At 47.4% G+C, this 27,095-nt stretch overlaps 25 non-coding genes across 25 annotated transcripts; all 25 read left to right on the forward strand.

The window, feature by feature from the left end:
* The first annotated feature begins 987 nt into the window (after positions 1-987).
* On the forward strand, positions 988-1,059 carry TRNAP-UGG (transfer RNA proline (anticodon UGG)). The gene has a single exon. It is a non-coding gene; the product is annotated as a tRNA-Pro (tRNA).
* A 420-nt stretch (positions 1,060-1,479) lies between these two features.
* Positions 1,480-1,552, forward strand: TRNAV-CAC (transfer RNA valine (anticodon CAC)). The gene has a single exon. It is a non-coding gene; the product is annotated as a tRNA-Val (tRNA).
* A 1,788-nt stretch (positions 1,553-3,340) lies between these two features.
* TRNAV-CAC (transfer RNA valine (anticodon CAC)) lies at positions 3,341-3,415 on the forward strand. Its single transcript has one exon. It is a non-coding gene; the product is annotated as a tRNA-Val (tRNA).
* A 1,315-nt stretch (positions 3,416-4,730) lies between these two features.
* TRNAP-UGG (transfer RNA proline (anticodon UGG)) lies at positions 4,731-4,802 on the forward strand. The gene has a single exon. It is a non-coding gene; the product is annotated as a tRNA-Pro (tRNA).
* A 400-nt stretch (positions 4,803-5,202) lies between these two features.
* TRNAV-CAC (transfer RNA valine (anticodon CAC)) lies at positions 5,203-5,277 on the forward strand. The gene has a single exon. It is a non-coding gene; the product is annotated as a tRNA-Val (tRNA).
* A 1,319-nt stretch (positions 5,278-6,596) lies between these two features.
* On the forward strand, positions 6,597-6,668 carry TRNAP-UGG (transfer RNA proline (anticodon UGG)). The gene has a single exon. It is a non-coding gene; the product is annotated as a tRNA-Pro (tRNA).
* A 400-nt stretch (positions 6,669-7,068) lies between these two features.
* Positions 7,069-7,143, forward strand: TRNAV-CAC (transfer RNA valine (anticodon CAC)). The gene has a single exon. It is a non-coding gene; the product is annotated as a tRNA-Val (tRNA).
* Positions 7,144-8,458: 1,315 nt separating this feature from the next.
* Positions 8,459-8,530, forward strand: TRNAP-UGG (transfer RNA proline (anticodon UGG)). Its single transcript has one exon. It is a non-coding gene; the product is annotated as a tRNA-Pro (tRNA).
* A 420-nt stretch (positions 8,531-8,950) lies between these two features.
* On the forward strand, positions 8,951-9,023 carry TRNAV-CAC (transfer RNA valine (anticodon CAC)). The gene has a single exon. It is a non-coding gene; the product is annotated as a tRNA-Val (tRNA).
* Positions 9,024-10,338: 1,315 nt separating this feature from the next.
* Positions 10,339-10,410, forward strand: TRNAP-UGG (transfer RNA proline (anticodon UGG)). Its single transcript has one exon. It is a non-coding gene; the product is annotated as a tRNA-Pro (tRNA).
* A 420-nt stretch (positions 10,411-10,830) lies between these two features.
* On the forward strand, positions 10,831-10,905 carry TRNAV-CAC (transfer RNA valine (anticodon CAC)). The gene has a single exon. It is a non-coding gene; the product is annotated as a tRNA-Val (tRNA).
* Positions 10,906-12,220: 1,315 nt separating this feature from the next.
* On the forward strand, positions 12,221-12,292 carry TRNAP-UGG (transfer RNA proline (anticodon UGG)). Its single transcript has one exon. It is a non-coding gene; the product is annotated as a tRNA-Pro (tRNA).
* A 420-nt stretch (positions 12,293-12,712) lies between these two features.
* Positions 12,713-12,787, forward strand: TRNAV-CAC (transfer RNA valine (anticodon CAC)). The gene has a single exon. It is a non-coding gene; the product is annotated as a tRNA-Val (tRNA).
* A 1,315-nt stretch (positions 12,788-14,102) lies between these two features.
* TRNAP-UGG (transfer RNA proline (anticodon UGG)) lies at positions 14,103-14,174 on the forward strand. The gene has a single exon. It is a non-coding gene; the product is annotated as a tRNA-Pro (tRNA).
* Positions 14,175-14,574: 400 nt separating this feature from the next.
* Positions 14,575-14,649, forward strand: TRNAV-CAC (transfer RNA valine (anticodon CAC)). The gene has a single exon. It is a non-coding gene; the product is annotated as a tRNA-Val (tRNA).
* Positions 14,650-15,964: 1,315 nt separating this feature from the next.
* Positions 15,965-16,036, forward strand: TRNAP-UGG (transfer RNA proline (anticodon UGG)). Its single transcript has one exon. It is a non-coding gene; the product is annotated as a tRNA-Pro (tRNA).
* Positions 16,037-16,436: 400 nt separating this feature from the next.
* On the forward strand, positions 16,437-16,511 carry TRNAV-CAC (transfer RNA valine (anticodon CAC)). The gene has a single exon. It is a non-coding gene; the product is annotated as a tRNA-Val (tRNA).
* Positions 16,512-18,310: 1,799 nt separating this feature from the next.
* TRNAV-CAC (transfer RNA valine (anticodon CAC)) lies at positions 18,311-18,383 on the forward strand. The gene has a single exon. It is a non-coding gene; the product is annotated as a tRNA-Val (tRNA).
* A 1,315-nt stretch (positions 18,384-19,698) lies between these two features.
* Positions 19,699-19,770, forward strand: TRNAP-UGG (transfer RNA proline (anticodon UGG)). Its single transcript has one exon. It is a non-coding gene; the product is annotated as a tRNA-Pro (tRNA).
* A 420-nt stretch (positions 19,771-20,190) lies between these two features.
* Positions 20,191-20,265, forward strand: TRNAV-CAC (transfer RNA valine (anticodon CAC)). Its single transcript has one exon. It is a non-coding gene; the product is annotated as a tRNA-Val (tRNA).
* Positions 20,266-21,580: 1,315 nt separating this feature from the next.
* TRNAP-UGG (transfer RNA proline (anticodon UGG)) lies at positions 21,581-21,652 on the forward strand. Its single transcript has one exon. It is a non-coding gene; the product is annotated as a tRNA-Pro (tRNA).
* Positions 21,653-22,052: 400 nt separating this feature from the next.
* TRNAV-CAC (transfer RNA valine (anticodon CAC)) lies at positions 22,053-22,127 on the forward strand. Its single transcript has one exon. It is a non-coding gene; the product is annotated as a tRNA-Val (tRNA).
* A 1,315-nt stretch (positions 22,128-23,442) lies between these two features.
* Positions 23,443-23,514, forward strand: TRNAP-UGG (transfer RNA proline (anticodon UGG)). The gene has a single exon. It is a non-coding gene; the product is annotated as a tRNA-Pro (tRNA).
* A 1,790-nt stretch (positions 23,515-25,304) lies between these two features.
* TRNAP-UGG (transfer RNA proline (anticodon UGG)) lies at positions 25,305-25,376 on the forward strand. The gene has a single exon. It is a non-coding gene; the product is annotated as a tRNA-Pro (tRNA).
* Positions 25,377-25,796: 420 nt separating this feature from the next.
* Positions 25,797-25,869, forward strand: TRNAV-CAC (transfer RNA valine (anticodon CAC)). The gene has a single exon. It is a non-coding gene; the product is annotated as a tRNA-Val (tRNA).
* Positions 25,870-27,095: the final 1,226 nt, after the last annotated feature.

A 27,095-nucleotide genomic window follows, 5' to 3' on the forward strand; every position in this document is an offset into this window, starting at 1 on the left:
AAATAATACATTTTCATATACAGCTTCTTCATTTCTGTGTTCTGAGGGATTACCAGTTGTAAGAAATGCACTTGCCGGTACAGTGATTCCCTGGCTTTCTCTGGCCCGAGAAAGCTTTTCCTCTGAAGTGGGAACAGAAGTTGGACTGCTTCTGCTGAACTTCCTGAAAGCAGAGCTGGCGGGAGGAGGGACTTTTTGAGTGCTGGGAAAATTTGAGCTGGAAATTTGCATCGGCTGGACAGAGATTGCTTGGAGCAGCCAAAATATAATAACGGCCATGGCGCTCAAGTAAAGCAGAAAGCTTTTAGTATACACCTTTTGCACTCTTGTCAACGAAGCTGGGCTCTGTGAATGCTCACCCTACGCAAGAAAAGAGAACAGACTTTGCTGGTGACCTAAATATATCTCCCCTGATCGAGCACGATCGAGCTCTGAGTGAGCAGCTGTGCAATGGTCATCTTTACCAAAGGGGAGATGCTGCTTTTTCCAGTGTCACGCCCATGCTCTCAGGGCTGGAGGGAGGAGACCTGCTTTTTGTTTTTACAGGCAAAAGGAAAGGCCCAGCCCTCAGAGCTTCTCCCAATGCAGATCCCAGCAGGTGCAAAATAAAGGCTCTCCCCCACCTTGCCAGCTGCAGATTGATCAGAAGACTGCTAGTCTAGTGTGTTGGGCCACTTTCTCTCTTCTGTGTATCGTCCCCTCTTATTACATAAACAGCATAAGAGGAATAAAGGAAGGAAGGAAGGAAGGAAGGAACAGTGTATCGCAAGCACCTTCCACCCTGATGTCAATGGGCCACCAACCTTCGGGATGAGGAGGAGACCTGTGAAGACAGTCAGAGCGTGCCGACTGGGGCATTCATTTGGCTCATACACCGACAAGGCTTTCAGCGGCAGGAACAAACTTCAGGAATAGGCATTCTTGGCCTCGAATCCTAAGGGGGGTGCAAACGCTGAGGACAATTCCGTCAAATGCTCAAAGGACCGTGGCTCGTTGGTCTAGGGGTATGATTCTCGCTTTGGGTGCGAGAGGTCCTGGGTTCAAATCCCGGACGAGCCCAATCAAGGTGGTTAACTTGAGCTCCTTTTTTTTGTTTTTTCAATGTTATTTTCATTGGACAGACTCTCTGGTTTTCTCGGTAAGCAGTAGTCGATGAACAATTCACTTCCTGAACCTCTTTGCGTGCCATGTCCTTGCGACAAGCACTTTGTGTTCTCTGTTAGCTCTCAGTAACATTCCTTGATTTGCTTGTGAGTTTTGGCCGTCCGATCTCAAAGTGGAAATATGTCCTTCCCTCTGTACGCTGCATAGGCCCTCAGCTGGCATACTTGTATATGTGCGCATGCTTGATAGGACGTATGTTTTAGGCTGGATTGTGTGAGCTTCAGGCGCAAGGCATTTGATTAGTCTTTAAGCAGGTCCACTTGCACTGCCCTTTGCACCTGTTCTCCCAGTCCCTACAAAGGTGAGCAAGCAGCTGTTTCTGTAGTGTAGTGGTTATCACGTTCGCCTCACACGCGAAAGGTCCCCGGTTCGAGACCGGGCAGAAACACTCTCTGCTGGCATTTTACACAAAATAGTTTTTTTCCCCTTTTGTCACACACAAATGTAAAGTATGAACTTATTTGCGTTCCCATGGAAATAGCATATGCTCTCAAGAGCTTGAGAAATACACTGGGAAGGCAAGCATCCTCACATGTATTCTGTATATGGGGCCAATAAAAAAATGCACGCGCTTGCATTTTGTGTATGTAATGTTGCAGAGCACAGAGAGGATTTATTTTCCCTACTGCTGGGTATTTGGGTCTCTGGGATCACAGTTGGGTCCGCTCCGTCCTCTGAAATGGTCCATATTAGTTACATAGGTTAGTGTACCAAAGAAATAATACATTTTCATATACAGCTTCTTCATTTCTGTGTTCTGAGGGATTACCAGTTGTAAGAAATGCACTTGCCGGTACAGTGATTCCCTGGCTTTCTCTGGCCCGAGAAAGCTTTTCCTCTGAAGTGGGAACAGAAGTTGGACTGCTTCTGCTGAACTTCCTGAAAGCAGAGCTGGCGGGAGGAGGGACTTTTTGAGTGCTGGGAAAATTTGAGCTGGAAATTTGCATCGGCTGGACAGAGATTGCTTGGAGCAGCCAAAATATAATAACGGCCATGGCGCTCAAGTAAAGCAGAAAGCTTTTAGTATACACCTTTTGCACTCTTGTCAACGAAGCTGGGCTCTGTGAATGCTCACCCTACGCAAGAAAAGAGAACAGACTTTGCTGGTGACCTAAATATATCTCACCTGATCGAGCACGATCGAGCTCTGAGTGAGCAGCTGTGCAATGGTCATCTTTACCAAAGGGGAGATGCTGCTTTTTCCAGTGTCACGCCCATGCTCTCAGGGCTGGAGGGAGGAGGGCTGCTTTTTGTTTTTACAGGCAAAAGGAAAGGCCCAGCCCTCAGAGCTTCTGCCAATGCAGATCCCAGCAGGTGCAAAATAAAGGCTCTCCCCCACCTTGCCAGCTGCAGATTGATCAGAAGACTGCTAGTCTAGTGTGTTGGGCCACTTTCTCTCTTCTGTGTATCGTCCCCTCTTATTACATAAACAGCATAAGAGGAATAAAGGAAGGAAGGAAGGAAGGAAGGAACAGTGTATCGCAAGCACCTTCCACCCTGATGTCAATGGGCCACCAACCTTCGGGATGAGGAGGAGACCTGTGAAGACAGTCAGAGCGTGCCGACTGGGGCATTCATTTGGCTCATACACCGACAAGGCTTTCAGCGGCAGGAACAAACTTCAGGAATAGGCATTCTTGGCCTCGAATCCTAAGGGGGGTGCAAACGCTGAGGACAATTCCGTCAAATGCTCAAAGGACCGTGGCTCGTTGGTCTAGGGGTATGATTCTCGCTTTGGGTGCGAGAGGTCGAGCCCAATCAAGGTGGTTAACTTGAGCTCCTTTTTTTTGTTTTTTCAATGTTATTTTCATTGGACAGACTCTCTGGTTTTCTCGGTAAGCAGTAGTCGATGAACAATTCACTTCCTGAACCTCTTTGCGTGCCATGTCCTTGCGACAAGCACTTTGTGTTCTCTGTTAGCTCTCAGTAACATTCCTTGATTTGCTTGTGAGTTTTGGCCGTCCGATCTCAAAGTGGAAATATGTCCTTCCCTCTGTACGCTGCATAGGCCCTCAGCTGGCATACTTGTATATGTGCGCATGCTTGATAGGACGTATGTTTTAGGCTGGATTGTGTGAGCTTCAGGCGCAAGGCATTTGATTAGTCTTTAAGCAGGTCCACTTGCACTGCCCTTTGCACCTGTTCTCCCAGTCCCTACAAAGGTGAGCAAGCAGCTGTTTCTGTAGTGTAGTGGTTATCACGTTCGCCTCACACGCGAAAGGTCCCCCCGGTTCGAGACCGGGCAGAAACACTCTCTGCTGGCATTTTACACAAAATAGTTTTTTTCCCCTTTTGTCACACACAAATGTAAAGTATGAACTTATTTGCGTTCCCATGGAAATAGCATATGCTCTCAAGAGCTTGAGAAATACACTGGGAAGGCAAGCATCCTCACATGTATTCTGTATATGGGGCCAATAAAAAAATGCACGCGCTTGCATTTTGTGTATGTAATGTTGCAGAGCACAGAGAGGATTTATTTTCCCTACTGCTGGGTATTTGGGTCTCTGGGATCACAGTTGGGTCCGCTCCGTCCTCTGAAATGGTCCATATTAGTTACATAGGTTAGTGTACCAAAGAAATAATACATTTTCATATACAGCTTCTTCATTTCTGTGTTCTGAGGGATTACCAGTTGTAAGAAATGCACTTGCCGGTACAGTGATTCCCTGGCTTTCTCTGGCCCGAGAAAGCTTTTCCTCTGAAGTGGGAACAGAAGTTGGACTGCTTCTGCTGAACTTCCTGAAAGCAGAGCTGGCGGGAGGAGGGACTTTTTGAGTGCTGGGAAAATTTGAGCTGGAAATTTGCATCGGCTGGACAGAGATTGCTTGGAGCAGCCAAAATATAATAACGGCCATGGCGCTCAAGTAAAGCAGAAAGCTTTTAGTATACACCTTTTGCACTCTTGTCAACGAAGCTGGGCTCTGTGAATGCTCACCCTACGCAAGAAAAGAGAACAGACTTTGCTGGTGACCTAAATATATCTCGCCTGATCGAGCACGATCGAGCTCTGAGTGAGCAGCTGTGCAATGGTCATCTTTACCAAAGGGGAGATGCTGCTTTTTCCAGTGTCACGCCCATGCTCTCAGGGCTGGAGGGAGGAGGGCTGCTTTTTGTTTTTACAGGCAAAAGGAAAGGCCCAGCCCTCAGAGCTTCTGCCAATGCAGATCCCAGCAGGTGCAAAATAAAGGCTCTCCCCCACCTTGCCAGCTGCAGATTGATCAGAAGACTGCTAGTCTAGTGTGTTGGGCCACTTTCTCTCTTCTGTGTATCGTCCCCTCTTATTACATAAACAGCATAAGAGGAATAAAGGAAGGAAGGAAGGAAGGAAGGAACAGTGTATCGCAAGCACCTTCCACCCTGATGTCAATGGGCCACCAACCTTCGGGATGAGGAGGAGACCTGTGAAGACAGTCAGAGCGTGCCGACTGGGGCATTCATTTGGCTCATACACCGACAAGGCTTTCAGCGGCAGGAACAAACTTCAGGAATAGGCATTCTTGGCCTCGAATCCTAAGGGGGGTGCAAACGCTGAGGACAATTCCGTCAAATGCTCAAAGGACCGTGGCTCGTTGGTCTAGGGGTATGATTCTCGCTTTGGGTGCGAGAGGTCCCGGGTTCAAATCCTGGACGAGCCCAATCAAGGTGGTTAACTTGAGCTCCTTTTTTTTGTTTTTTTAATGTTATTTTCATTGGACAGACTCTCTGGTTTTCTCGGTAAGCAGTAGTCGATGAACAATTCACTTCCTGAACCTCTTTGCGTGCCATGTCCTTGCGACAAGCACTTTGTGTTCTCTGTTAGCTCTCAGTAACATTCCTTGATTTGCTTGTGAGTTTTGGCCGTCCGATCTCAAAGTGGAAATATGTCCTTCCCTCTGTACGCTGCATAGGCCCTCAGCTGGCATACTTGTATATGTGCGCATGCTTGATAGGACGTATGTTTTAGGCTGGATTGTGTGAGCTTCAGGCGCAAGGCATTTGATTAGTCTTTAAGCAGGCACCTGTTCTCCCAGTCCCTACAAAGGTGAGCAAGCAGCTGTTTCTGTAGTGTAGTGGTTATCACGTTCGCCTCACACGCGAAAGGTCCCCCCGGTTCGAGACCGGGCAGAAACACTCTCTGCTGGCATTTTACACAAAATAGTTTTTTTCCCCTTTTGTCACACACAAATGTAAAGTATGAACTTATTTGCGTTCCCATGGAAATAGCATATGCTCTCAAGAGCTTGAGAAATACACTGGGAAGGCAAGCATCCTCACATGTATTCTGTATATGGGGCCAATAAAAAAATGCACGCGCTTGCATTTTGTGTATGTAATGTTGCAGAGCACAGAGAGGATTTATTTTCCCTACTGCTGGGTATTTGGGTCTCTGGGATCACAGTTGGGTCCGCTCCGTCCTCTGAAATGGTCCATATTAGTTACATAGGTTAGTGTACCAAAGAAATAATACATTTTCATATACAGCTTCTTCATTTCTGTGTTCTGAGGGATTACCAGTTGTAAGAAATGCACTTGCCGGTACAGTGATTCCCTGGCTTTCTCTGGCCCGAGAAAGCTTTTCCTCTGAAGTGGGAACAGAAGTTGGACTGCTTCTGCTGAACTTCCTGAAAGCAGAGCTGGCGGGAGGAGGGACTTTTTGAGTGCTGGGAAAATTTGAGCTGGAAATTTGCATCGGCTGGACAGAGATTGCTTGGAGCAGCCAAAATATAATAACGGCCATGGCGCTCAAGTAAAGCAGAAAGCTTTTAGTATACACCTTTTGCACTCTTGTCAACGAAGCTGGGCTCTGTGAATGCTCACCCTACGCAAGAAAAGAGAACAGACTTTGCTGGTGACCTAAATATATCTCCCCTGATCGAGCACGATCGAGCTCTGAGTGAGCAGCTGTGCAATGGTCATCTTTACCAAAGGGGAGATGCTGCTTTTTCCAGTGTCACGCCCATGCTCTCAGGGCTGGAGGGAGGAGACCTGCTTTTTGTTTTTACAGGCAAAAGGAAAGGCCCAGCCCTCAGAGCTTCTCCCAATGCAGATCCCAGCAGGTGCAAAATAAAGGCTCTCCCCCACCTTGCCAGCTGCAGATTGATCAGAAGACTGCTAGTCTAGTGTGTTGGGCCACTTTCTCTCTTCTGTGTATCGTCCCCTCTTATTACATAAACAGCATAAGAGGAATAAAGGAAGGAAGGAAGGAAGGAAGGAAGGAACAGTGTATCGCAAGCACCTTCCACCCTGATGTCAATGGGCCACCAACCTTCGGGATGAGGAGGAGACCTGTGAAGACAGTCAGAGCGTGCCGACTGGGGCATTCATTTGGCTCATACACCGACAAGGCTTTCAGCGGCAGGAACAAACTTCAGGAATAGGCATTCTTGGCCTCGAATCCTAAGGGGGGTGCAAACGCTGAGGACAATTCCGTCAAATGCTCAAAGGACCGTGGCTCGTTGGTCTAGGGGTATGATTCTCGCTTTGGGTGCGAGAGGTCCCGGGTTCAAATCCTGGACGAGCCCAATCAAGGTGGTTAACTTGAGCTCCTTTTTTTTGTTTTTTTAATGTTATTTTCATTGGACAGACTCTCTGGTTTTCTCGGTAAGCAGTAGTCGATGAACAATTCACTTCCTGAACCTCTTTGCGTGCCATGTCCTTGCGACAAGCACTTTGTGTTCTCTGTTAGCTCTCAGTAACATTCCTTGATTTGCTTGTGAGTTTTGGCCGTCCGATCTCAAAGTGGAAATATGTCCTTCCCTCTGTACGCTGCATAGGCCCTCAGCTGGCATACTTGTATATGTGCGCATGCTTGATAGGACGTATGTTTTAGGCTGGATTGTGTGAGCTTCAGGCGCAAGGCATTTGATTAGTCTTTAAGCAGGCACCTGTTCTCCCAGTCCCTACAAAGGTGAGCAAGCAGCTGTTTCTGTAGTGTAGTGGTTATCACGTTCGCCTCACACGCGAAAGGTCCCCCCGGTTCGAGACCGGGCAGAAACACTCTCTGCTGGCATTTTACACAAAATAGTTTTTTTCCCCTTTTGTCACACACAAATGTAAAGTATGAACTTATTTGCGTTCCCATGGAAATAGCATATGCTCTCAAGAGCTTGAGAAATACACTGGGAAGGCAAGCATCCTCACATGTATTCTGTATATGGGGCCAATAAAAAAATGCACGCGCTTGCATTTTGTGTATGTAATGTTGCAGAGCACAGAGAGGATTTATTTTCCCTACTGCTGGGTATTTGGGTCTCTGGGATCACAGTTGGGTCCGCTCCGTCCTCTGAAATGGTCCATATTAGTTACATAGGTTAGTGTACCAAAGAAATAATACATTTTCATATACAGCTTCTTCATTTCTGTGTTCTGAGGGATTACCAGTTGTAAGAAATGCACTTGCCGGTACAGTGATTCCCTGGCTTTCTCTGGCCCGAGAAAGCTTTTCCTCTGAAGTGGGAACAGAAGTTGGACTGCTTCTGCTGAACTTCCTGAAAGCAGAGCTGGCGGGAGGAGGGACTTTTTGAGTGCTGGGAAAATTTGAGCTGGAAATTTGCATCGGCTGGACAGAGATTGCTTGGAGCAGCCAAAATATAATAACGGCCATGGCGCTCAAGTAAAGCAGAAAGCTTTTAGTATACACCTTTTGCACTCTTGTCAACGAAGCTGGGCTCTGTGAATGCTCACCCTACGCAAGAAAAGAGAACAGACTTTGCTGGTGACCTAAATATATCTCCCCTGATCGAGCACGATCGAGCTCTGAGTGAGCAGCTGTGCAATGGTCATCTTTACCAAAGGGGAGATGCTGCTTTTTCCAGTGTCACGCCCATGCTCTCAGGGCTGGAGCGAGGAGACCTGCTTTTTGTTTTTACAGGCAAAAGGAAAGGCCCAGCCCTCAGAGCTTCTCCCAATGCAGATCCCAGCAGGTGCAAAATAAAGGCTCTCCCCCACCTTGCCAGCTGCAGATTGATCAGAAGACTGCTAGTCTAGTGTGTTGGGCCACTTTCTCTCTTCTGTGTATCGTCCCCTCTTATTACATAAACAGCATAAGAGGAATAAAGGAAGGAAGGAAGGAAGGAAGGAACAGTGTATCGCAAGCACCTTCCACCCTGATGTCAATGGGCCACCAACCTTCGGGATGAGGAGGAGACCTGTGAAGACAGTCAGAGCGTGCCGACTGGGGCATTCATTTGGCTCATACACCGACAAGGCTTTCAGCGGCAGGAACAAACTTCAGGAATAGGCATTCTTGGCCTCGAATCCTAAGGGGGGTGCAAACGCTGAGGACAATTCCGTCAAATGCTCAAAGGACCGTGGCTCGTTGGTCTAGGGGTATGATTCTCGCTTTGGGTGCGAGAGGTCCCGGGTTCAAATCCCGGACGAGCCCAATCAAGGTGGTTAACTTGAGCTCCTTTTTTTTGTTTTTTCAATGTTATTTTCATTGGACAGACTCTCTGGTTTTCTCGGTAAGCAGTAGTCGATGAACAATTCACTTCCTGAACCTCTTTGCGTGCCATGTCCTTGCGACAAGCACTTTGTGTTCTCTGTTAGCTCTCAGTAACATTCCTTGATTTGCTTGTGAGTTTTGGCCGTCCGATCTCAAAGTGGAAATATGTCCTTCCCTCTGTACGCTGCATAGGCCCTCAGCTGGCATACTTGTATATGTGCGCATGCTTGATAGGACGTATGTTTTAGGCTGGATTGTGTGAGCTTCAGGCGCAAGGCATTTGATTAGTCTTTAAGCAGGTCCACTTGCACTGCCCTTTGCACCTGTTCTCCCAGTCCCTACAAAGGTGAGCAAGCAGCTGTTTCTGTAGTGTAGTGGTTATCACGGTCGCCTCACACGCGAAAGGTCCCCGGTTCGAGACCGGGCAGAAACACTCTCTGCTGGCATTTTACACAAAATAGTTTTTTTCCCCTTTTGTCACACACAAATGTAAAGTATGAACTTATTTGCGTTCCCATGGAAATAGCATATGCTCTCAAGAGCTTGAGAAATACACTGGGAAGGCAAGCATCCTCACATGTATTCTGTATATGGGGCCAATAAAAAAATGCACGCGCTTGCATTTTGTGTATGTAATGTTGCAGAGCACAGAGAGGATTTATTTTCCCTACTGCTGGGTATTTGGGTCTCTGGGATCACAGTTGGGTCCGCTCCGTCCTCTGAAATGGTCCATATTAGTTACATAGGTTAGTGTACCAAAGAAATAATACATTTTCATATACAGCTTCTTCATTTCTGTGTTCTGAGGGATTACCAGTTGTAAGAAATGCACTTGCCGGTACAGTGATTCCCTGGCTTTCTCTGGCCCGAGAAAGCTTTTCCTCTGAAGTGGGAACAGAAGTTGGACTGCTTCTGCTGAACTTCCTGAAAGCAGAGCTGGCGGGAGGAGGGACTTTTTGAGTGCTGGGAAAATTTGAGCTGGAAATTTGCATCGGCTGGACAGAGATTGCTTGGAGCAGCCAAAATATAATAACGGCCATGGCGCTCAAGTAAAGCAGAAAGCTTTTAGTATACACCTTTTGCACTCTTGTCAACGAAGCTGGGCTCTGTGAATGCTCACCCTACGCAAGAAAAGAGAACAGACTTTGCTGGTGACCTAAATATATCTCACCTGATCGAGCACGATCGAGCTCTGAGTGAGCAGCTGTGCAATGGTCATCTTTACCAAAGGGGAGATGCTGCTTTTTCCAGTGTCACGCCCATGCTCTCAGGGCTGGAGGGAGGAGGGCTGCTTTTTGTTTTTACAGGCAAAAGGAAAGGCCCAGCCCTCAGAGCTTCTGCCAATGCAGATCCCAGCAGGTGCAAAATAAAGGCTCTCCCCCACCTTGCCAGCTGCAGATTGATCAGAAGACTGCTAGTCTAGTGTGTTGGGCCACTTTCTCTCTTCTGTGTATCGTCCCCTCTTATTACATAAACAGCATAAGAGGAATAAAGGAAGGAAGGAAGGAAGGAAGGAACAGTGTATCGCAAGCACCTTCCACCCTGATGTCAATGGGCCACCAACCTTCGGGATGAGGAGGAGACCTGTGAAGACAGTCAGAGCGTGCCGACTGGGGCATTCATTTGGCTCATACACCGACAAGGCTTTCAGCGGCAGGAACAAACTTCAGGAATAGGCATTCTTGGCCTCGAATCCTAAGGGGGGTGCAAACGCTGAGGACAATTCCGTCAAATGCTCAAAGGACCGTGGCTCGTTGGTCTAGGGGTATGATTCTCGCTTTGGGTGCGAGAGGTCCCGGGTTCAAATCCCGGACGAGCCCAATCAAGGTGGTTAACTTGAGCTCCTTTTTTTTGTTTTTTCAATGTTATTTTCATTGGACAGACTCTCTGGTTTTCTCGGTAAGCAGTAGTCGATGAACAATTCACTTCCTGAACCTCTTTGCGTGCCATGTCCTTGCGACAAGCACTTTGTGTTCTCTGTTAGCTCTCAGTAACATTCCTTGATTTGCTTGTGAGTTTTGGCCGTCCGATCTCAAAGTGGAAATATGTCCTTCCCTCTGTACGCTGCATAGGCCCTCAGCTGGCATACTTGTATATGTGCGCATGCTTGATAGGACGTATGTTTTAGGCTGGATTGTGTGAGCTTCAGGCGCAAGGCATTTGATTAGTCTTTAAGCAGGTCCACTTGCACTGCCCTTTGCACCTGTTCTCCCAGTCCCTACAAAGGTGAGCAAGCAGCTGTTTCTGTAGTGTAGTGGTTATCACGTTCGCCTCACACGCGAAAGGTCCCCCCGGTTCGAGACCGGGCAGAAACACTCTCTGCTGGCATTTTACACAAAATAGTTTTTTTCTCCTTTTGTCACACACAAATGTAAAGTATGAACTTATTTGCGTTCCCATGGAAATAGCATATGCTCTCAAGAGCTTGAGAAATACACTGGGAAGGCAAGCATCCTCACATGTATTCTGTATATGGGGCCAATAAAAAAATGCACGCGCTTGCATTTTGTGTATGTAATGTTGCAGAGCACAGAGAGGATTTATTTTCCCTACTGCTGGGTATTTGGGTCTCTGGGATCACAGTTGGGTCCGCTCCGTCCTCTGAAATGGTCCATATTAGTTACATAGGTTAGTGTACCAAAGAAATAATACATTTTCATATACAGCTTCTTCATTTCTGTGTTCTGAGGGATTACCAGTTGTAAGAAATGCACTTGCCGGTACAGTGATTCCCTGGCTTTCTCTGGCCCGAGAAAGCTTTTCCTCTGAAGTGGGAACAGAAGTTGGACTGCTTCTGCTGAACTTCCTGAAAGCAGAGCTGGCGGGAGGAGGGACTTTTTGAGTGCTGGGAAAATTTGAGCTGGAAATTTGCATCGGCTGGACAGAGATTGCTTGGAGCAGCCAAAATATAATAACGGCCATGGCGCTCAAGTAAAGCAGAAAGCTTTTAGTATACACCTTTTGCACTCTTGTCAACGAAGCTGGGCTCTGTGAATGCTCACCCTACGCAAGAAAAGAGAACAGACTTTGCTGGTGACCTAAATATATCTCGCCTGATCAAGCACGATCGAGCTCTGAGTGAGCAGCTGTGCAATGGTCATCTTTACCAAAGGGGAGATGCTGCTTTTTCCAGTGTCACGCCCATGCTCTCAGGGCTGGAGGGAGGAGGGCTGCTTTTTGTTTTTACAGGCAAAAGGAAAGGCCCAGCCCTCAGAGCTTCTGCCAATGCAGATCCCAGCAGGTGCAAAATAAAGGCTCTCCCCCACCTTGCCAGCTGCAGATTGATCAGAAGACTGCTAGTCTAGTGTGTTGGGCCACTTTCTCTCTTCTGTGTATCGTCCCCTCTTATTACATAAACAGCATAAGAGGAATAAAGGAAGAAAGGAAGGAAGGAAGGAACAGTGTATCGCAAGCACCTTCCACCCTGATGTCAATGGGCCACCAACCTTCGGGATGAGGAGGAGACCTGTGAAGACAGTCAGAGCGTGCCGACTGGGGCATTCATTTGGCTCATACACCGACAAGGCTTTCAGCGGCAGGAACAAACTTCAGGAATAGGCATTCTTGGCCTCGAATCCTAAGGGGGGTGCAAACGCTGAGGACAATTCCGTCAAATGCTCAAAGGACCGTGGCTCGTTGGTCTAGGGGTATGATTCTCGCTTTGGGTGCGAGAGGTCCCGGGTTCAAATCCCGGACGAGCCCAATCAAGGTGGTTAACTTGAGGTCCTTTTTTTTGTTTTTTCAATGTTATTTTCATTGGACAGACTCTCTGGTTTTCTCGGTAAGCAGTAGTCGATGAACAATTCACTTCCTGAACCTCTTTGCGTGCCATGTCCTTGCGACAAGCACTTTGTGTTCTCTGTTAGCTCTCAGTAACATTCCTTGATTTGCTTGTGAGTTTTGGCCGTCCGATCTCAAAGTGGAAATATGTCCTTCCCTCTGTACGCTGCATAGGCCCTCAGCTGGCATACTTGTATATGTGCGCATGCTTGATAGGACGTATGTTTTAGGCTGGATTGTGTGAGCTTCAGGCGCAAGGCATTTGATTAGTCTTTAAGCAGGTCCACTTGCACTGCCCTTTGCACCTGTTCTCCCAGTCCCTACAAAGGTGAGCAAGCAGCTGTTTCTGTAGTGTAGTGGTTATCACGTTCGCCTCACACGCGAAAGGTCCCCCCGGTTCGAGACCGGGCAGAAACACTCTCTGCTGGCATTTTACACAAAATAGTTTTTTTCCCCTTTTGTCACACACAAATGTAAAGTATGAACTTATTTGCGTTCCCATGGAAATAGCATATGCTCTCAAGAGCTTGAGAAATACACTGGGAAGGCAAGCATCCTCACATGTATTCTGTATATGGGGCCAATAAAAAAATGCACGCGCTTGCATTTTGTGTATGTAATGTTGCAGAGCACAGAGAGGATTTATTTTCCCTACTGCTGGGTATTTGGGTCTCTGGGATCACAGTTGGGTCCGCTCCGTCCTCTGAAATGGTCCATATTAGTTACATAGGTTAGTGTACCAAAGAAATAATACATTTTCATATACAGCTTCTTCATTTCTGTGTTCTGAGGGATTACCAGTTGTAAGAAATGCACTTGCCGATACAGTGATTCCCTGGCTTTCTCTGGCCCGAGAAAGCTTTTCCTCTGAAGTGGGAACAGAAGTTGGACTGCTTCTGCTGAACTTCCTGAAAGCAGAGCTGGCGGGAGGAGGGACTTTTTGAGTGCTGGGAAAATTTGAGCTGGAAATTTGCATCGGCTGGACAGAGATTGCTTGGAGCAGCCAAAATATAATAACGGCCATGGCGCTCAAGTAAAGCAGAAAGCTTTTAGTATACACCTTTTGCACTCTTGTCAACGAAGCTGGGCTCTGTGAATGCTCACCCTACGCAAGAAAAGAGAACAGACTTTGCTGGTGACCTAAATATATCTCGCCTGATCGAGCACGATCGAGCTCTGAGTGAGCAGCTGTGCAATGGTCATCTTTACCAAAGGGGAGATGCTGCTTTTTCCAGTGTCACGCCCATGCTCTCAGGGCTGGAGGGAGGAGGGCTGCTTTTTGTTTTTACAGGCAAAAGGAAAGGCCCAGCCCTCAGAGCTTCTGCCAATGCAGATCCCAGCAGGTGCAAAATAAAGGCTCTCCCCCACCTTGCCAGCTGCAGATTGATCAGAAGACTGCTAGTCTAGTGTGTTGGGCCACTTTCTCTCTTCTGTGTATCGTCCCCTCTTATTACATAAACAGCATAAGAGGAATAAAGGAAGGAAGGAAGGAAGGAAGGAACAGTGTATCGCAAGCACCTTCCACCCTGATGTCAATGGGCCACCAACCTTCGGGATGAGGAGGAGACCTGTGAAGACAGTCAGAGCGTGCCGACTGGGGCATTCATTTGGCTCATACACCGACAAGGCTTTCAGCGGCAGGAACAAACTTCAGGAATAGGCATTCTTGGCCTCGAATCCTAAGGGGGGTGCAAACGCTGAGGACAATTCCGTCAAATGCTCAAAGGACAGTGGCTCGTTGGTCTAGGGGTATGATTCTCGCTTTGGGTGCGAGAGGTCCCGGGTTCAAATCCTGGACGAGCCCAATCAAGGTTGTTAACTTGAGCTCCTTTTTTTTGTTTTTTCAATGTTATTTTCATTGGACAGACTCTCTGGTTTTCTCGGTAAGCAGTAGTCGATGAACAATTCACTTCCTGAACCTCTTTGCGTGCCATGTCCTTGCGACAAGCACTTTGTGTTCTCTGTTAGCTCTCAGTAACATTCCTTGATTTGCTTGTGAGTTTTGGCCGTCCGATCTCAAAGTGGAAATATGTCCTTCCCTCTGTACGCTGCATAGGCCCTCAGCTGGCATACTTGTATATGTGCGCATGCTTGATAGGACGTATGTTTTAGGCTGGATTGTGTGAGCTTCAGGCGCAAGGCATTTGATTAGTCTTTAAGCAGGCACCTGTTCTCCCAGTCCCTACAAAGATGAGCAAGCAGCTGTTTCTGTAGTGTAGTGGTTATCACGTTCGCCTCACACGCGAAAGGTCCCCCCGGTTCGAGACCGGGCAGAAACACTCTCTGCTGGCATTTTACACAAAATAGTTTTTTTCCCCTTTTGTCACACACAAATGTAAAGTATGAACTTATTTGCGTTCCCATGGAAATAGCATATGCTCTCAAGAGCTTGAGAAATACACTGGGAAGGCAAGCATCCTCACATGTATTCTGTATATGGGGCCAATAAAAAAATGCACGCGCTTGCATTTTGTGTATGTAATGTTGCAGAGCACAGAGAGGATTTATTTTCCCTACTGCTGGGTATTTGGGTCTCTGGGATCACAGTTGGGTCCGCTCCGTCCTCTGAAATGGTCCATATTAGTTACATAGGTTAGTGTACCAAAGAAATAATACATTTTCATATACAGCTTCTTCATTTCTGTGTTCTGAGGGATTACCAGTTGTAAGAAATGCACTTGCCGGTACAGTGATTCCCTGGCTTTCTCTGGCCCGAGAAAGCTTTTCCTCTGAAGTGGGAACAGAAGTTGGACTGCTTCTGCTGAACTTCCTGAAAGCAGAGCTGGCGGGAGGAGGGACTTTTTGAGTGCTGGGAAAATTTGAGCTGGAAATTTGCATCGGCTGGACAGAGATTGCTTGGAGCAGCCAAAATATAATAACGGCCATGGCGCTCAAGTAAAGCAGAAAGCTTTTAGTATACACCTTTTGCACTCTTGTCAACGAAGCTGGGCTCTGTGAATGCTCACCCTACGCAAGAAAAGAGAACAGACTTTGCTGGTGACCTAAATATATCTCGCCTGATCGAGCACGATCGAGCTCTGAGTGAGCAGCTGTGCAATGGTCATCTTTACCAAAGGGGAGATGCTGCTTTTTCCAGTGTCACGCCCATGCTCTCAGGGCTGGAGGGAGGAGGGCTGCTTTTTGTTTTTACAGGCAAAAGGAAAGGCCCAGCCCTCAGAGCTTCTGCCAATGCAGATCCCAGCAGGTGCAAAATAAAGGCTCTCCCCCACCTTGCCAGCTGCAGATTGATCAGAAGACTGCTAGTCTAGTGTGTTGGGCCACTTTCTCTCTTCTGTGTATCGTCCCCTCTTATTACATAAACAGCATAAGAGGAATAAAGGAAGGAAGGAAGGAAGGAAGGAACAGTGTATCGCAAGCACCTTCCACCCTGATGTCAATGGGCCACCAACCTTCGGGATGAGGAGGAGACCTGTGAAGACAGTCAGAGCGTGCCGACTGGGGCATTCATTTGGCTCATACACCGACAAGGCTTTCAGCGGCAGGAACAAACTTCAGGAATAGGCATTCTTGGCCTCGAATCCTAAGGGGGGTGCAAACGCTGAGGACAATTCCGTCAAATGCTCAAAGGACAGTGGCTCGTTGGTCTAGGGGTATGATTCTCGCTTTGGGTGCGAGAGGTCCCGGGTTCAAATCCTGGACGAGCCCAATCAAGGTGGTTAACTTGAGCTCTTTTTTTTTGTTTTTTCAATGTTATTTTCATTGGACAGACTCTCTGGTTTTCTCGGTAAGCAGTAGTCGATGAACAATTCACTTCCTGAACCTCTTTGCGTGCCATGTCCTTGCGACAAGCACTTTGTGTTCTCTGTTAGCTCTCAGTAACATTCCTTGATTTGCTTGTGAGTTTTGGCCGTCCGATCTCAAAGTGGAAATATGTCCTTCCCTCTGTACGCTGCATAGGCCCTCAGCTGGCATACTTGTATATGTGCGCATGCTTGATAGGACGTATGTTTTAGGCTGGATTGTGTGAGCTTCAGGCGCAAGGCATTTGATTAGTCTTTAAGCAGGCACCTGTTCTCCCAGTCCCTACAAAGGTGAGCAAGCAGCTGTTTCTGTAGTGTAGTGGTTATCACGTTCGCCTCACACGCGAAAGGTCCCCCCGGTTCGAGACCGGGCAGAAACACTCTCTGCTGGCATTTTACACAAAATAGTTTTTTTCCCCTTTTGTCACACACAAATGTAAAGTATGAACTTATTTGCGTTCCCATGGAAATAGCATATGCTCTCAAGAGCTTGAGAAATACACTGGGAAGGCAAGCATCCTCACATGTATTCTGTATATGGGGCCAATAAAAAAATGCACGCGCTTGCATTTTGTGTATGTAATGTTGCAGAGCACAGAGAGGATTTATTTTCCCTACTGCTGGGTATTTGGGTCTCTGGGATCACAGTTGGGTCCGCTCCGTCCTCTGAAATGGTCCATATTAGTTACATAGGTTAGTGTACCAAAGAAATAATACATTTTCATATACAGCTTCTTCATTTCTGTGTTCTGAGGGATTACCAGTTGTAAGAAATGCACTTGCCGGTACAGTGATTCCCTGGCTTTCTCTGGCCCGAGAAAGCTTTTCCTCTGAAGTGGGAACAGAAGTTGGACTGCTTCTGCTGAACTTCCTGAAAGCAGAGCTGGCGGGAGGAGGGACTTTTTGAGTGCTGGGAAAATTTGAGCTGGAAATTTGCATCGGCTGGACAGAGATTGCTTGGAGCAGCCAAAATATAATAACGGCCATGGCGCTCAAGTAAAGCAGAAAGCTTTTAGTATACACCTTTTGCACTCTTGTCAACGAAGCTGGGCTCTGTGAATGCTCACCCTACGCAAGAAAAGAGAACAGACTTTGCTGGTGACCTAAATATATCTCGCCTGATCGAGCACGATCGAGCTCTGAGTGAGCAGCTGTGCAATGGTCATCTTTACCAAAGGGGAGATGCTGCTTTTTCCAGTGTCACGCCCATGCTCTCAGGGCTGGAGGGAGGAGGGCTGCTTTTTGTTTTTACAGGCAAAAGGAAAGGCCCAGCCCTCAGAGCTTCTGCCAATGCAGATCCCAGCAGGTGCAAAATAAAGGCTCTCCCCCACCTTGCCAGCTGCAGATTGATCAGAAGACTGCTAGTCTAGTGTGTTGGGCCACTTTCTCTCTTCTGTGTATCGTCCCCTCTTATTACATAAACAGCATAAGAGGAATAAAGGAAGGAAGGAAGGAACAGTGTATCGCAAGCACCTTCCACCCTGATGTCAATGGGCCACCAACCTTCGGGATGAGGAGGAGACCTGTGAAGACAGTCAGAGCGTGCCGACTGGGGCATTCATTTGGCTCATACACCGACAAGGCTTTCAGCGGCAGGAACAAACTTCAGGAATAGGCATTCTTGGCCTCGAATCCTAAGGGGGGTGCAAACGCTGAGGACAATTCCGTCAAATGCTCAAAGGACCGTGGCTCGCTGGTCTAGGGGTGTGATTCTCGCTTTGGGTGCGAGAGGTCCCGGGTTCAAATCCCGTACGAGCCCAAGCAAGGTGGTTAACTTGAGCTCCTTTTTTTTGTTTTTTCAATGTTATTTTCATTGGACAGACTCTCTGGTTTTCTCGGTAAGCAGTAGTCGATGAACAATTCACTTCCTGAACCTCTTTGCGTGCCATGTCCTTGCGACAAGCACTTTGTGTTCTCTGTTAGCTCTCAGTAACATTCCTTGATTTGCTTGTGAGTTTTGGCCGTCCGATCTCAAAGTGGAAATATGTCCTTCCCTCTGTACGCTGCATAGGCCCTCAGCTGGCATACTTGTATATGTGCGCATGCTTGATAGGACGTATGTTTTAGGCTGGATTGTGTGAGCTTCAGGCGCAAGGCATTTGATTAGTCTTTAAGCAGGTCCACTTGCACTGCCCTTTGCACCTGTTCTCCCAGTCCCTACAAAGGTGAGCAAGCAGCTGTTTCTGTAGTGTAGTGGTTATCACGTTCACCTCACACGCGAAAGGTCCCCGGTTCGAGACCGGGCAGAAACACTCTCTGCTGGCATTTTACACAAAATAGTTTTTTTCCCCTTTTGTCACACACAAATGTAAAGTATGAACTTATTTGCGTTCCCATGGAAATAGCATATGCTCTCAAGAGCTTGAGAAATACACTGGGAAGGCAAGCATCCTCACATGTATTCTGTATATGGGGCCAATAAAAAAATGCACGCGCTTGCATTTTGTGTATGTAATGTTGCAGAGCACAGAGAGGATTTATTTTCCCTACTGCTGGGTATTTGGGTCTCTGGGATCACAGTTGGGTCCGCTCCGTCCTCTGAAATGGTCCATATTAGTTACATAGGTTAGTGTACCAAAGAAATAATACATTTTCATATACAGCTTCTTCATTTCTGTGTTCTGAGGGATTACCAGTTGTAAGAAATGCACTTGCCGGTACAGTGATTCCCTGGCTTTCTCTGGCCCGAGAAAGCTTTTCCTCTGAAGTGGGAACAGAAGTTGGACTGCTTCTGCTGAACTTCCTGAAAGCAGAGCTGGCGGGAGGAGGGACTTTTTGAGTGCTGGGAAAATTTGAGCTGGAAATTTGCATCGGCTGGACAGAGATTGCTTGGAGCAGCCAAAATATAATAACGGCCATGGCGCTCAAGTAAAGCAGAAAGCTTTTAGTATACACCTTTTGCACTCTTGTCAACGAAGCTGGGCTCTGTGAATGCTCACCCTACGCAAGAAAAGAGAACAGACTTTGCTGGTGACCTAAATATATCTCGCCTGATCGAGCATGATCGAGCTCTGAGTGAGCAGCTGTGCAATGGTCATCTTTACCAAAGGGGAGATGCTGCTTTTTCCAGTGTCACGCCCATGCTCTCAGGGCTGGAGGGAGGAGGGCTGCTTTTTGTTTTTACAGGCAAAAGGAAAGGCCCAGCCCTCAGAGCTTCTGCCAATGCAGATCCCAGCAGGTGCAAAATAAAGGCTCTCCCCCACCTTGCCAGCTGCAGATTGATCAGAAGACTGCTAGTCTAGTGTGTTGGGCCACTTTCTCTCTTCTGTGTATCGTCCCCTCTTATTACATAAACAGCATAAGAGGAATAAAGGAAGGAAGGAAGGAAGGAAGGAACAGTGTATCGCAAGCACCTTCCACCCTGATGTCAATGGGCCACCAACCTTCGGGATGAGGAGGAGACCTGTGAAGACAGTCAGAGCGTGCCGACTGGGGCATTCATTTGGCTCATACACCGACAAGGCTTTCAGCGGCAGGAACAAACTTCAGGAATAGGCATTCTTGGCCTCGAATCCTAAGGGGGGTGCAAACGCTGAGGACAATTCCGTCAAATGCTCAAAGGACCGTGGCTCGTTGGTCTAGGGGTATGATTCTCGCTTTGGGTGCGAGAGGTCCCGGGTTCAAATCCCGGACGAGCCCAATCAAGGTGGTTAACTTGAGCTCCTTTTTTTTGTTTTTTCAATGTTATTTTCATTGGACAGACTCTCTGGTTTTCTCGGTAAGCAGTAGTCGATGAACAATTCACTTCCTGAACCTCTTTGCGTGCCATGTCCTTGCGACAAGCACTTTGTGTTCTCTGTTAGCTCTCAGTAACATTCCTTGATTTGCTTGTGAGTTTTGGCCGTCCGATCTCAAAGTGGAAATATGTCCTTCCCTCTGTACGCTGCATAGGCCCTCAGCTGGCATACTTGTATATGTGCGCATGCTTGATAGGACGTATGTTTTAGGCTGGATTGTGTGAGCTTCAGGCGCAAGGCATTTGATTAGTCTTTAAGCAGGTCCACTTGCACTGCCCTTTGCACCTGTTCTCCCAGTCCCTACAAAGGTGAGCAAGCAGCTGTTTCTGTAGTGTAGTGGTTATCACGTTCGCCTCACACGCGAAAGGTCCCCCCGGTTCGAGACCGGGCAGAAACACTCTCTGCTGGCATTTTACACAAAATAGTTTTTTTCCCCTTTTGTCACACACAAATGTAAAGTATGAACTTATTTGCGTTCCCATGGAAATAGCATATGCTCTCAAGAGCTTGAGAAATACACTGGGAAGGCAAGCATCCTCACATGTATTCTGTATATGGGGCCAATAAAAAAATGCACGCGCTTGCATTTTGTGTATGTAATGTTGCAGAGCACAGAGAGGATTTATTTTCCCTACTGCTGGGTATTTGGGTCTCTGGGATCACAGTTGGGTCCGCTCCGTCCTCTGAAATGGTCCATATTAGTTACATAGGTTAGTGTACCAAAGAAATAATACATTTTCATATACAGCTTCTTCATTTCTGTGTTCTGAGGGATTACCAGTTGTAAGAAATGCACTTGCCGGTACAGTGATTCCCTGGCTTTCTCTGGCCCGAGAAAGCTTTTCCTCTGAAGTGGGAACAGAAGTTGGACTGCTTCTGCTGAACTTCCTGAAAGCAGAGCTGGCGGGAGGAGGGACTTTTTGAGTGCTGGGAAAATTTGAGCTGGAAATTTGCATCGGCTGGACAGAGATTGCTTGGAGCAGCCAAAATATAATAACGGCCATGGCGCTCAAGTAAAGCAGAAAGCTTTTAGTATACACCTTTTGCACTCTTGTCAACGAAGCTGGGCTCTGTGAATGCTCACCCTACGCAAGAAAAGAGAACAGACTTTGCTGGTGACCTAAATATATCTCGCCTGATCGAGCACGATCGAGCTCTGAGTGAGCAGCTGTGCAATGGTCATCTTTACCAAAGGGGAGATGCTGCTTTTTCCAGTGTCACGCCCATGCTCTCAGGGCTGGAGGGAGGAGGGCTGCTTTTTGTTTTTACAGGCAAAAGGAAAGGCCCAGCCCTCAGAGCTTCTGCCAATGCAGATCCCAGCAGGTGCAAAATAAAGGCTCTCCCCCACCTTGCCAGCTGCAGATTGATCAGAAGACTGCTAGTCTAGTGTGTTGGGCCACTTTCTCTCTTCTGTGTATCGTCCCCTCTTATTACATAAACAGCATAAGAGGAATAAAGGAAGGAAGGAAGGAAGGAAGGAACAGTGTATCGCAAGCACCTTCCACCCTGATGTCAATGGGCCACCAACCTTCGGGATGAGGAGGAGACCTGTGAAGACAGTCAGAGCGTGCCGACTGGGGCATTCATTTGGCTCATACACTGACAAGGCTTTCAGCGGCAGGAACAAACTTCAGGAATAGGCATTCTTGGCCTCGAATCCTAAGGGGGGTGCAAACGCTGAGGACAATTCCGTCAAATGCTCAAAGGACCGTGGCTCGTTGGTCTAGGGGTATGATTCTCGCTTTGGGTGCGAGAGGTCCCGGGTTCAAATCCCGGACGAGCCCAATCAAGGTGGTTAACTTGAGCTCCTTTTTTTTGTTTTTTCAATGTTATTTTCATTGGACAGACTCTCTGGTTTTCTCGGTAAGCAGTAGTCGATGAACAATTCACTTCCTGAACCTCTTTGCGTGCCATGTCCTTGCGACAAGCACTTTGTGTTCTCTGTTAGCTCTCAGTAACATTCCTTGATTTGCTTGTGAGTTTTGGCCGTCCGATCTCAAAGTGGAAATATGTCCTTCCCTCTGTACGCTGCATAGGCCCTCAGCTGGCATACTTGTATATGTGCGCATGCTTGATAGGACGTATGTTTTAGGCTGGATTGTGTGAGCTTCAGGCGCAAGGCATTTGATTAGTCTTTAAGCAGGCACCTGTTCTCCCAGTCCCTACAAAGGTGAGCAAGCAGCTGTTTCTGTAGTGTAGTGGTTATCACGTTCGCCTCACACGCGAAAGGTCCCCCCGGTTCGAGACCGGGCAGAAACACTCTCTGCTGGCATTTTACACAAAATAGTTTTTTTCCCCTTTTGTCACACACAAATGTAAAGTATGAACTTATTTGCGTTCCCATGGAAATAGCATATGCTCTCAAGAGCTTGAGAAATACACTGGGAAGGCAAGCATCCTCACATGTATTCTGTATATGGGGCCAATAAAAAAATGCACGCGCTTGCATTTTGTGTATGTAATGTTGCAGAGCACAGAGAGGATTTATTTTCCCTACTGCTGGGTATTTGGGTCTCTGGGATCACAGTTGGGTCCGCTCCGTCCTCTGAAATGGTCCATATTAGTTACATAGGTTAGTGTACCAAAGAAATAATACATTTTCATATACAGCTTCTTCATTTCTGTGTTCTGAGGGATTACCAGTTGTAAGAAATGCACTTGCCGGTACAGTGATTCCCTGGCTTTCTCTGGCCCGAGAAAGCTTTTCCTCTGAAGTGGGAACAGAAGTTGGACTGCTTCTGCTGAACTTCCTGAAAGCAGAGCTGGCGGGAGGAGGGACTTTTTGAGTGCTGGGAAAATTTGAGCTGGAAATTTGCATCGGCTGGACAGAGATTGCTTGGAGCAGCCAAAATATAATAACGGCCATGGCGCTCAAGTAAAGCAGAAAGCTTTTAGTATACACCTTTTGCACTCTTGTCAACGAAGCTGGGCTCTGTGAATGCTCACCCTACGCAAGAAAAGAGAACAGACTTTGCTGGTGACCTAAATATATCTCGCCTGATCGAGCACGATCGAGCTCTGAGTGAGCAGCTGTGCAATGGTCATCTTTACCAAAGGGGAGATGCTGCTTTTTCCAGTGTCACGCCCATGCTCTCAGGGCTGGAGGGAGGAGGGCTGCTTTTTGTTTTTACAGGCAAAAGGAAAGGCCCAGCCCTCAGAGCTTCTGCCAATGCAGATCCCAGCAGGTGCAAAATAAAGGCTCTCCCCCACCTTGCCAGCTGCAGATTGATCAGAAGACTGCTAGTCTAGTGTGTTGGGCCACTTTCTCTCTTCTGTGTATCGTCCCCTCTTATTACATAAACAGCATAAGAGGAATAAAGGAAGGAAGGAAGGAAGGAAGGAACAGTGTATCGCAAGCACCTTCCACCCTGATGTCAATGGGCCACCAACCTTCGGGATGAGGAGGAGACCTGTGAAGACAGTCAGAGCGTGCCGACTGGGGCATTCATTTGGCTCATACACCGACAAGGCTTTCAGCGGCAGGAACAAACTTCAGGAATAGGCATTCTTGGCCTCGAATCCTAAGGGGGGTGCAAACGCTGAGGACAATTCCGTCAAATGCTCAAAGGACAGTGGCTCGTTGGTCTAGGGGTATGATTCTCGCTTTGGGTGCGAGAGGTCCCGGGTTCAAATCCTGGACGAGCCCAATCAAGGTGGTTAACTTGAGCTCTTTTTTTTTGTTTTTTCAATGTTATTTTCATTGGACAGACTCTCTGGTTTTCTCGGTAAGCAGTAGTCGATGAACAATTCACTTCCTGAACCTCTTTGCGTGCCATGTCCTTGCGACAAGCACTTTGTGTTCTCTGTTAGCTCTCAGTAACATTCCTTGATTTGCTTGTGAGTTTTGGCCGTCCGATCTCAAAGTGGAAATATGTCCTTCCCTCTGTACGCTGCATAGGCCCTCAGCTGGCATACTTGTATATGTGCGCATGCTTGATAGGACGTATGTTTTAGGCTGGATTGTGTGAGCTTCAGGCGCAAGGCATTTGATTAGTCTTTAAGCAGGCACCTGTTCTCCCAGTCCCTACAAAGGTGAGCAAGCAGCTGTTTCTGTAGTGTAGTGGTTATCATGTTCGCCTCACACGCGAAAGGTCCCCCCGGTTCGAGACCGGGCAGAAACACTCTCTGCTGGCATTTTACACAAAATAGTTTTTTTCCCCTTTTGTCACACACAAATGTAAAGTATGAACTTATTTGCGTTCCCATGGAAATAGCATATGCTCTCAAGAGCTTGAGAAATACACTGGGAAGGCAAGCATCCTCACATGTATTCTGTATATGGGGCCAATAAAAAAATGCACGCGCTTGCATTTTGTGTATGTAATGTTGCAGAGCACAGAGAGGATTTATTTTCCCTACTGCTGGGTATTTGGGTCTCTGGGATCACAGTTGGGTCCGCTCCGTCCTCTGAAATGGTCCATATTAGTTACATAGGTTAGTGTACCAAAGAAATAATACATTTTCATATACAGCTTCTTCATTTCTGTGTTCTGAGGGATTACCAGTTGTAAGAAATGCACTTGCCGGTACAGTGATTCCCTGGCTTTCTCTGGCCCGAGAAAGCTTTTCCTCTGAAGTGGGAACAGAAGTTGGACTGCTTCTGCTGAACTTCCTGAAAGCAGAGCTGGCGGGAGGAGGGACTTTTTGAGTGCTGGGAAAATTTGAGCTGGAAATTTGCATCGGCTGGACAGAGATTGCTTGGAGCAGCCAAAATATAATAACGGCCATGGCGCTCAAGTAAAGCAGAAAGCTTTTAGTATACACCTTTTGCACTCTTGTCAACGAAGCTGGGCTCTGTGAATGCTCACCCTACGCAAGAAAAGAGAACAGACTTTGCTGGTGACCTAAATATATCTCGCCTGATCGAGCACGATCGAGCTCTGAGTGAGCAGCTGTGCAATGGTCATCTTTACCAAAGGGGAGATGCTGCTTTTTCCAGTGTCACGCCCATGCTCTCAGGGCTGGAGGGAGGAGGGCTGCTTTTTGTTTTTACAGGCAAAAGGAAAGGCCCAGCCCTCAGAGCTTCTGCCAATGCAGATCCCAGCAGGTGCAAAATAAAGGCTCTCCCCCACCTTGCCAGCTGCAGATTGATCAGAAGACTGCTAGTCTAGTGTGTTGGGCCACTTTCTCTCTTCTGTGTATCGTCCCCTCTTATTACATAAACAGCATAAGAGGAATAAAGGAAGGAAGGAAGGAAGGAAGGAACAGTGTATCGCAAGCACCTTCCACCCTGATGTCAATGGGCCACCAACCTTCGGGATGAGGAGGAGACCTGTGAAGACAGTCAGAGCGTGCCGACTGGGGCATTCATTTGGCTCATACACTGACAAGGCTTTCAGCGGCAGGAACAAACTTCAGGAATAGGCATTCTTGGCCTCGAATCCTAAGGGGGGTGCAAACGCTGAGGACAATTCCGTCAAATGCTCAAAGGACCGTGGCTCGTTGGTCTAGGGGTATGATTCTCGCTTTGGGTGCGAGAGGTCCCGGGTTCAAATCCCGGACGAGCCCAATCAAGGTGGTTAACTTGAGCTCCTTTTTTTTGTTTTTTCAATGTTATTTTCATTGGACAGACTCTCTGGTTTTCTCGGTAAGCAGTAGTCGATGAACAATTCACTTCCTGAACCTCTTTGCGTGCCATGTCCTTGCGACAAGCACTTTGTGTTCTCTGTTAGCTCTCAGTAACATTCCTTGATTTGCTTGTGAGTTTTGGCCGTCCGATCTCAAAGTGGAAATATGTCCTTCCCTCTGTACGCTGCATAGGCCCTCAGCTGGCATACTTGTATATGTGCGCATGCTTGATAGGACGTATGTTTTAGGCTGGATTGTGTGAGCTTCAGGCGCAAGGCATTTGATTAGTCTTTAAGCAGGTCCACTTGCACTGCCCTTTGCACCTGTTCTCCCAGTCCCTACAAAGGTGAGCAAGCAGCTGTTTCTGTAGTGTAGTGGTTATCACGTTCGCCTCACACGCGAAAGGTCCCCGGTTCGAGACCGGGCAGAAACACTCTCTGCTGGCATTTTACACAAAATAGTTTTTTTCCCCTTTTGTCACACACAAATGTAAAGTATGAACTTATTTGCGTTCCCATGGAAATAGCATATGCTCTCAAGAGCTTGAGAAATACACTGGGAAGGCAAGCATCCTCACATGTATTCTGTATATGGGGCCAATAAAAAAATGCACGCGCTTGCATTTTGTGTATGTAATGTTGCAGAGCACAGAGAGGATTTATTTTCCCTACTGCTGGGTATTTGGGTCTCTGGGATCACAGTTGGGTCCGCTCCGTCCTCTGAAATGGTCCATATTAGTTACATAGGTTAGTGTACCAAAGAAATAATACATTTTCATATACAGCTTCTTCATTTCTGTGTTCTGAGGGATTACCAGTTGTAAGAAATGCACTTGCCGGTACAGTGATTCCCTGGCTTTCTCTGGCCCGAGAAAGCTTTTCCTCTGAAGTGGGAACAGAAGTTGGACTGCTTCTGCTGAACTTCCTGAAAGCAGAGCTGGCGGGAGGAGGGACTTTTTGAGTGCTGGGAAAATTTGAGCTGGAAATTTGCATCGGCTGGACAGAGATTGCTTGGAGCAGCCAAAATATAATAACGGCCATGGCGCTCAAGTAAAGCAGAAAGCTTTTAGTATACACCTTTTGCACTCTTGTCAACGAAGCTGGGCTCTGTGAATGCTCACCCTACGCAAGAAAAGAGAACAGACTTTGCTGGTGACCTAAATATATCTCGCCTGATCGAGCACGATCGAGCTCTGAGTGAGCAGCTGTGCAATGGTCATCTTTACCAAAGGGGAGATGCTGCTTTTTCCAGTGTCACGCCCATGCTCTCAGGGCTGGAGGGAGGAGGGCTGCTTTTTGTTTTTACAGGCAAAAGGAAAGGCCCAGCCCTCAGAGCTTCTGCCAATGCAGATCCCAGCAGGTGCAAAATAAAGGCTCTCCCCCACCTTGCCAGCTGCAGATTGATCAGAAGACTGCTAGTCTAGTGTGTTGGGCCACTTTCTCTCTTCTGTGTATCGTCCCCTCTTATTACATAAACAGCATAAGAGGAATAAAGGAAGGAAGGAAGGAACAGTGTATCGCAAGCACCTTCCACCCTGATGTCAATGGGCCACCAACCTTCGGGATGAGGAGGAGACCTGTGAAGACAGTCAGAGCGTGCCGACTGGGGCATTCATTTGGCTCATACACCGACAAGGCTTTCAGCGGCAGGAACAAACTT

Source organism: Ambystoma mexicanum, chromosome 2q (assembly GCF_040938575.1).
Source record: "Ambystoma mexicanum isolate Mex_15411 chromosome 2q, UKY_AmexF1_1, whole genome shotgun sequence".
NCBI classification, from domain to species: Eukaryota; Metazoa; Chordata; class Amphibia; order Caudata; family Ambystomatidae; genus Ambystoma; species Ambystoma mexicanum.